Raw genomic sequence first — 9207 nt, 5'->3', positions numbered from 1 at the left:
TATATATATATATATATATATATATATATATATATATATATATATATATATATATATAGGAACTCTTACATAAATGTCTCAAATAAGTCCCAACTTACCAACCTCTAGTCATTAATTATAAACTTACCAAAACTAGTCAAGCACATATAAAAATTAAAAACCCAAATAAATAAAAGTCTTTCTCTCCAAGAATCACACGCAAAGATCTTTTTCCACCATATTTTTAAGCGGGATCAGCAACATTAGATGCAAGACGGAAAGAAAATTTTACTGATGAGGTAACAAATAAAGTGACATTTTTCAATGGGTATGGTTGAAGTTCAAAACATATAGATGAGTGAATATACAAAATTTGAGGAAGATTGGAGGTGATTTGAACTGATTTGGTATCAAAATTCGTACTTAAAAACGAATTCAAAAAATTCTTCTACGACACATGTATCACGCATGTATCTCATACACCAGGGGCGACTGGAGCCTAAGGCTATTAAGGCAACGGCCTTAGGCCCCCAAAATACTTAATGTCACGACCCAAATTCTCCCTCTGTAAATTTATCGTGACGGCACCTAGTCTCTACGACTAGGTAAACCTAACACTTGCGGAAAAATGAAATGGAAGCATACAAGCTAACAACTAACAAGAAATTTAAATAAGCAATTAAGATGTCGCTCAGCATATACATAATCACTCTCGAAATGTACACAACTATCCCAAGACCCAGAACACCGTGAATCACAAACTACAGAATGAAAACAATATCTCTATACTCCAAAGTCTAACAAAAAGGAAATACAGGAAGTATTTGACATGGGGAAGAGTAGAAAGGGACTGCGAGGTTGGCGGACGCGGCAGATATACCTTGAAGTCCCCAAAGCTGTCTCGACTCAGTGATAATGCGGCTGATAAGCGGTACCTGGATCTGCACACGAAAAATATGTGCAGGGAAGGGCATGAGTATACCACAATGGTACCCAGTAAGTGCCAAGCCTCACCTCGGTCGAGTAGTGACAAGGTTAGGTCAGGGCCCTACTGGTATATATATAACAAAACAAGATAGAATGAAATACAGCAGTGAAATAAAGACTGAAATTTAATAAAGATTAAATTCATGAAAGATAACTGCTCAGTACACAGAGATAACTGATCGGGTCCAAGCCTGCACTACTATTGAGTAGCGAGGGTGGCCGATGCAGTTTTACCCAACTATGTCGGGAACAAATCCACAGGGAGTTAATAATTGGAATTAGGTTTATATCTAAGTCTAGATGAGGGTTTTGCTCTTAATTACACTTCCACACAAATTAGGATTGATTCTACTTCAACTTTAATCTAAGGATTGCAATGATTGAAACTAAGTATAATGTTTTTGTTGTTGGTTTTTAAGGGTTTAAAGAGACTAGGGTCGTGACTTCTACCTAAGTGGATATCTAACGGATAGTAGAATCTAGGACAATCTTGTGATTAGTTGGGGTCGTAATATAGCTATCACACCAGGGTACTCACTCTATACCTCTCGGTAGTTTGAGTGATTTTGCCCAATTTGGCTTTCTCAAGTCCAAATGGGTATTCATGCAATTCAAGTGATATTATCTCAAGTCGGGTATTACTATCTCTAGGTTTAACCCTTTAATTGGGGCTATCAATTTTTTGAGTTCACCCTAATTCCTTGTTAACCTAGTTTTCCTAGACTTAGTCCCTCTTTCTCAAGTAGAGACTAAGTCATAAAGGCATGAATCAGTGTTTGCAACCACTAATTCTATAGTTCTAGCAAGAACTAGGCTAAATATCACTAACCCATACACATTCAAGCCCTAGAATTCAATACCCATCAAATACTCACGCTAGGGTTGGGTCACAACCCTAGCTACGAGTTTAGCTACTCATGGAAATAACAGAAATCAAAGATGAAATGAAGATAAAATTCACAATACTAGATTAAAGGATGAAAAGCTAATGTTAAAAGATGAATCTAGTACAAAATTTCCAAAAGCAGTAAACTCAGCCGTCTCAGGTGCTCCTCTAATATATAACATAACCTAAATATGACAAAAATTTCTATTTATACTAAGCTGAAATTTCCGGACAAAAATACCCCTGTGGAGGTTGTGCGGCGGCGTAATTCTGAGCGCGGCCGCATACTTGCTTTCGTGGCCGCGTAATTCTGATCGCGGTCCACATTCTTTAAATCTGGATCTGGGTTGAGCTGAGTTTCGCGGATCGCATAATTTCAATCGCGACCGCGTAAGGGACTTCTGCGACCGCACAATTCTGACGCGGACCGCACTTCATTCTTTTGCTCAAGTTGTGAGCTCTCTGAACTTCATGAATTGCGGTCCTCATAATTTCCATTGCGGCAGCAGAGAGACTTTCGCGGCCGCACATTTCTAGTGCGGTCCGCGCTTATCATTTAGCCTGACAATGCAACTCACTGAATCTCCCTTTTGCGTACCGCGTATTTCTGATCGCAGCCGCGTTGTGGCTTTAGCGGCCCGCGTTTTAGATCTCTTGGCCCAGTCTTGGTTTTTGTTCAAGTTTTGACTCCTTTATGAGTTGATTATGACTCCTTAGGCTCATTTTGAAAAATTCCTGCAAGCAAGCATATTACATTAGTTTCAGGAAATACCTGCCCGTATTTTTGGCCCAAAATACAAGGAAAAGAGAGCAAATAATAGGTTAAAATCCCTACTTATGAATAACAATAGGGGATCTGCCGAGATACCGTCTCGTAGTCTCAAACATAAATGTGTAGGGGGATCTCCCGGAATACCATACTGTAATCCCAAAGTAAATATGCAGAACAGGGAGATCTCTCGGAATACCATTCTGTAGTCCAAAAGTAAATATGCAGTGCAAAGGGATTTCCCGAAATACCGTTTCGTAGTTCCAAAGTAAATATGCAGCTCAACCAATGGAAATAACAATACAGAAAGAGCGCCTACAATTTAAAAGACTAAGTCTAAGTCAAGGAAAAGCAGGAAACTCACTAAACATACTCCACAGAGTTCAGATAAACAATTAAGGCAAGTAGACATGCTATTCTAAGCTAACAGGATACTACATGCTGATATAACTCAAATAAGCAGGAAAACATGTTATTACTTAGCACAAAATGGTTTTTTACCACAATTAGCCCGTGTACGTACTCGTCGCCTCACGTACACAAAGCTCACATATCAAAAGCGGTACCAAATCCTAAGGGGAGTTTCCTCACACAAGGTTAGACAAGCCACTTACCTCGAACCAAACTCAATCAATCAGTCACAATGACTTTCCCACGAATATCCGGCTCCGAGTGGCCAAATCTAGCCAAAATCAATTACATAACATAAATATAACTACAAGGAACTAATCTAGCTAATGAAATCAAAGCTAAAGCAAAAAATTGGAAAATCACCCTAAAAACCCTCCCCGGGCCCACGTCTCGGAATCGGATAAAAGTCACAAAATATGAACACCCATTCACTCACGAGTTCACTAGTACCAAAATTATCCAAATCCAATGTCAAAATTCCAATCATAACCCAAAATCTTTGTTGAAGAACTTCTTCCCATTTTTCCTAATTTTCACCCCAAATCCAAATTAAATGATAAAATTAATGATAGATTAGTGGGATATAACCAAAATTAAGTGTAGAATCATTACCCAATTGATATCTCTGAAAATCCCTCAAAAACTCATCCAAATCCGAGCTCCCAAAATTTAGTTTTGATAAAAATGGCCAAACCCTCCATTTTGAAATGTTTAATACTGCCTAGTGATTTCTTAATCGCGATCACGGAAATAGCCTCGCTATCGCGAAAAACAACTTCGCTTCCCTAGAATTTAACTCTACGTGAACGCGAACACGATGCACTGGCTGCTCACACCTACGCGATCGCGATTGTCCTCCTGCGAGCGCAAAGAGTAACACTTAAACTCATGCTTCCTCACTTCCTCTTCGCGAACGCGGCCTAGCCCACGCGTTCGCGATGCACAGCCTGATAATCTTACGCGATCGCGTCTTCATCTTCGCGAACGCGATGAATAACTTTAGCTGACGTCTCAGATGCCCTACGTGATCGCGAGACCCCCCTCGCGAACACGATGAAGAAAATGTCTGCAACAAAACACCAGAAAATCTGCCTACTCCCAAAGTCCAAAAATGATCCGTTAAGCATCCGAAACTCACATGAAGTCCCCGGGACCTTAACCAGACATACCAACTAATCCTAATACACCATACAAACTTATTCGAGCCCTCAAATTGCATCAAACAATGCTAAAATTACGAATCACCCTCAAATTCAAACTTAAAGAACTTGAAACTTCAAATTTCCACAACCGATGCCGAAACCTACCAAACCACGTCCGATTGACCCAAATTTTGCACACAAGTCATATTCAACATTACGGACCTACTCCAACTTCTGGAATCGAAATCCGACCACGTATCAAAAATTCCACTACCGGTCCAAAACTCCAAAACTTCGACTTTCACCATTTCAAGCCTAAATAAGCTACGAACCTCCAAAAAACAATCCGGACATGCCCCTAAGACCAAAATCACCCAATGGAGCTAACAGAATCAACGAAACTCCATTCTGGAGTCGTCTTCACATAGTTTTGACTACGGTCTAAATTTTAAGACATAAGCCTCCGTTTAGGGAGTAAGTGTCCCAAAACACTCCAAAAAAACCAAAATAAAACCTCCCGGCAAGTCACAATAGCAGAAATAGATACAGGTGAAGAAGTTAATATGGGATCGGGGCTATAACTCTCAAAACGACCGACCGGGTCATTACATCCTCCCCCTCTTAAAATAATCGTTCATCCTCGAACGAGCATAGAGACATACCTGAAGTGGTGAAAAGATAAGGATAACGGCTACGCATAACCAGCTCGGTCTCCCAAGTTGCCTCCTCGACCGGCTGACCCCTCCACCAAACCTTCACTGAAGAAATGATCTTTGACCTCAACTTTCGAACCTGCCTGTCCAAAATAGCCACTGGCTCCTCAACATAAGATAGATCATTGTCCATCTGGACTAAGCTGAAATCCAACACGTGAGACGGATCACCGTGATACTTCCGGAGCATAAAAACATGGAATACCGGATCAACTCCTGCTAGACTGGGAGGTAAGGCAAGCTCCTAAGCAACCTCCCCAACTCGCCACAACACCTCAAAAGGACCAATGAACCTTGGGCTCAGCTTGCCTTTCTTTCCGAACCTCATAATGCCCTTTATAGGTGAAACCCGGAGCAAGACCCGCTCTCTAACCATGAATGCAACATCGCGAACCTTCTGATCCGCATAACTCTTCTGTCTGGACTGGGCTGTGCGAAGTCTATCCTGAATCACGTTAACCTTCTCCAAGGCATCCTGAACCAAGTCCGTACCCAATAATCTGGCCTCGCCCGACTCGAAAAAACCTACTGGGAACCGACACCACCTACCGTACAAAGCCTCATACAGTGCCATCTGAATGTTGGACTGATAACTGTTGTTGTAGGCGAATTCCGCGAGTGGCAAGAACTGATCCCAAGAACCTCCAAACTCCATCACACACGCACGGAGTATATCCTCTAGAATCTGAATAGTGCACTCGGACTGTCCGTCCGTCTGAGGGTGAAATGATGTGCTCAACTCTACTCGAGTACCCAACTCATGTTGTATGGCCTTCCAGAATCATGATGTACACTGCGTACCCCGGTCAGAGATGATAGATACAGGCACGCCATGAAGCCTGATAATCTCGCGGATATAAACTCGAGCCAGCTGCTCGGAAGAATAGGTAGTCATCACAGGAAGGAAATGAGCTAACTTGGTCACTCTATCTACAATTACCCAAATTGCATCAAACTTTCGATTAGTCCGTAGGAGCCCAACTATGAAATCCATAGTGATCCGCTCCCATTTCCACTCCGGAATCTCTAACTTCTAAAGCAATCCACCCGGCCGCTGATGCTCATACTTCACTTGCTGGCAGTTTAGACACCGGATACATATTCCACTATGTCCTTCTCCATTCTACGCCACCAATAATGTTGCCTCAAGTCCTGATACATCTTCGTGGAACCCGAATGAATGGAGTACCGCGAGGTGTGAGCCTCCTGAAGAATCAACTCACGCAAACCGTCTACATTAGGCACACATAGCATGCCCTGCATCCTCAATGCACCATCATCCACAACAGTGACCTCCTTAGCATCACCGTACTGAACCGTGTCCTTAAGGACAAGCAGATGGGGGTCATCATACTGCGCTCCCTGATACGATCATAAAGAGAAGACTGGAAGACCATACAAGCCAAAACTCAACTCGGCTCAGAAATATCCAATCTAACATACTGGTTGGCTAAGGTCTGAACATCCAGTGCCAATGGCCTCTCTGCTGCTGGCAAATATGCTAAACTCCCCGCCCTGCGGCCCAAGGCATCGGCCACCACATTGGTCTTACCGGGATGGTATAGAATAGTGATATCATAATACTTAAGCAGCTCTAACCACCTCCGTTGACGCAACTTAAGATCCTTCTGCTTGAACAGATGCTTCAAACTTCGGTGATCAGTGTAGATCTCACAAGGGATGCCGTACAAATAATGCCTCCAAATCTTCAAGGCATGAACAATAGCTGCTAAATCAAGGTCGTGGACAAAATAGTTCTTGTCATGCACCTTCAGCTGTCTGGACGCGTAGGCAATCACCTTGCGGTCCTGCATCAACACTGCACTGAGCCCAACTCGCGATGCGTCAAACAGTATAAGACCCCGAACCTGTAGGCAATACCAATAATGGGGTTGTAGTCAAAGCTGTCTTGAGCTTTTGAAAGCTCTCCTAACACTTCTTTGTCCACCTGAACGGAGCACCCTTCTAGGTCAGCCTAGTCATAGTTGCTACAATAGATGAGAATCCCTCAACAAACCGACGGTAATACCCCGCCAAACCAAGGAAGCTCCAGATCTCTGTAGCTGAGGACGGTCTAGGCCAACTCTGCACTGCCTCCACCTTCTTCGGATCCACCTTGATCCCTTCACTCGACACGTGACCTAAAAATGCTATGGAATCTAACCAGAATTCGAATTTTGAGAACTTGGCATATAACTTCATTTCTCTCAAGGTCTGAAGCACTATCCTCAGCTGTTGCTCATGATCCTCCAGACTCTGGGAGTACACCAGAATGTCGTTAATAAAAAACAATGACGAATGAGTCAAGATAGAGCCGGAATACACTGTGTATCAAATACATAAATGCTGCTGGGGCGTTAGTCAGCCCAAATGACATCACAAGGAACTCGTAATGACCATACCGAGTCCTGAAAGCAGTCTTCGGGATATCTGGCTCCCGAATCTTCAACTGATGATAACCTGAATGCAAGTCAATCTTGGAAAACGCTTTGGCACCCTGTAAATGATCAAATAAGTCATCAGTAGAAGGCAAAGGATATCTGTTCTTCATTGTGACTTTGTTCAACTGGCGATAATTAATGCACATAACCATCATTTTTCTTCACAAACAAGACAGGAGCACCCCAAGGTGACACAGTAGGCCGAATGAAGCCCTTATCAAGCAATTCTTGTAACTGTTTCTTCAACTCCTTCAACACAGGAGGGGCCATACGATAAGGAGGAATAGAGATGGGTTGAGTGCCCGGCAACAAACCAATACCAAAGTTGATATCTTTGTCGGGCGGCTTGCCCGAAAGATCAGCTGGAAACACATCTGGGAAGTCCCTCACTACTGGAACTAACTCAACCGTAGGGGTATCAATACTGACATCTCTCACATAGGCTAGATACATGTCACACCCTTCTCAACCATTCGTTGAGCTTTAAGAAATTAAATAACTCTACTGGGAGTGTAATCTAAGGTACCCCTCCATCTAATCGTGGTAAGCCTAGCATAGCCAACGTCACGGTCTTGGCGTGACAATCAAGAATAGCATAATAGGGCGACAACCAGTCCATGCCCAAAATAACATCAAAGTCTACCATGCTGAGCAATCATAAATCGGCTCTGGTCTCAAAACCACTAAGAGTAATCAAACACAATCGATACATGCGGTCTACAATAAAAGAATCTCCCATAGGAGTAGACACATAAACAGCGGAACTCAAAGAATCCTAAGATACGCGCGGGGCAAAATAAGATGACACATAGGAATAAGTGGAGCCTGGATCGAATAAAACTGATGCATCTCTATGACAGATCGGAACAATACCTATAATGACAGAATCGGAAGCAACGACCTCTGTACGAGCAGGAAGGGCATAGTATCTGGCCTCCCCCTCTAGGGCGACCCCTACCTCCCCGACCTCCACCTCAAGCTGGCTGAGCAGGTGGAGTGGCAGCTAGTGCTGTAATCATAGCATGGGAACCCTGTGGAGCACGTTGTGGCTGAGAAGTCTCTGGAGGTGCACCCCTCCTAAGTCTGGGGAAATCCCTCATATATGGCGAGTGTCTCCACACTCAAAACAAGCTCTGGGAGGGCGTGGATGCTGCAGCTGACTCGGGCCAGGTCTGCTAGACTGACCGCTGAAAGCAACCCGTGCATGAAGCACACTAGATACTGGCGGTGCATAATAAAGATCCTGGGTCTAGGAGGAACTGGAATACCACTGGCGGCTGGAAGAGCTGAGTGAACGGGGTGACTCACATAGCCCCTACCATGTCAAAGTGCCGCTGGGGCACGAGCACCAGAATAATGGCCAGACTCTCGAGACTTGTTGGCCTCCCTCTCCTCTCTCTCCCGAGCAAGCATGCCCTCCACTCTCCTAGCAATACTCACAACCTGCTGATACGAGATATCCATCTCTAACTCCTTGGCCATGCTAGTCCTGATGCTGGGATGGAGCCTCTTAATAAACCGACGGACCTTCTCGTGAACTATAAAAACCAAGGTCGGTGCACGTCTAGCCAAGTCACTGAAACGGATTGCATACTCTGAAACAGTCATAGCACCCTGGCGCAACTGCTCAAACTCTGCGCGCCAGCGTCCCTAAGGCTATGAGAGGTGTATTCTCTCAAAAACATATCCGGGAAGAGAGTCCAAGTAAGTGAAGCTGCCTCATCCGAACTGTCCAACTCATAAGCACACCACCACTGATAGGTTGCTCCTCTAAGCTGAAATGCTGTGAAAAAAACCCCACTCGACTCTGCTATGCCCATAGTACGGAGGATACTGTGGCACTCCTCCAAAAATCCCTAAGCATCCTCTGACGCTAGAC

Source organism: Nicotiana attenuata, chromosome 8, assembly GCF_001879085.1.
Source record: "Nicotiana attenuata strain UT chromosome 8, NIATTr2, whole genome shotgun sequence".
In the NCBI taxonomy this organism is placed as follows: Eukaryota; Viridiplantae; Streptophyta; class Magnoliopsida; order Solanales; family Solanaceae; genus Nicotiana; species Nicotiana attenuata.
Note: the sequence above shows the minus strand (reverse complement) of the source record.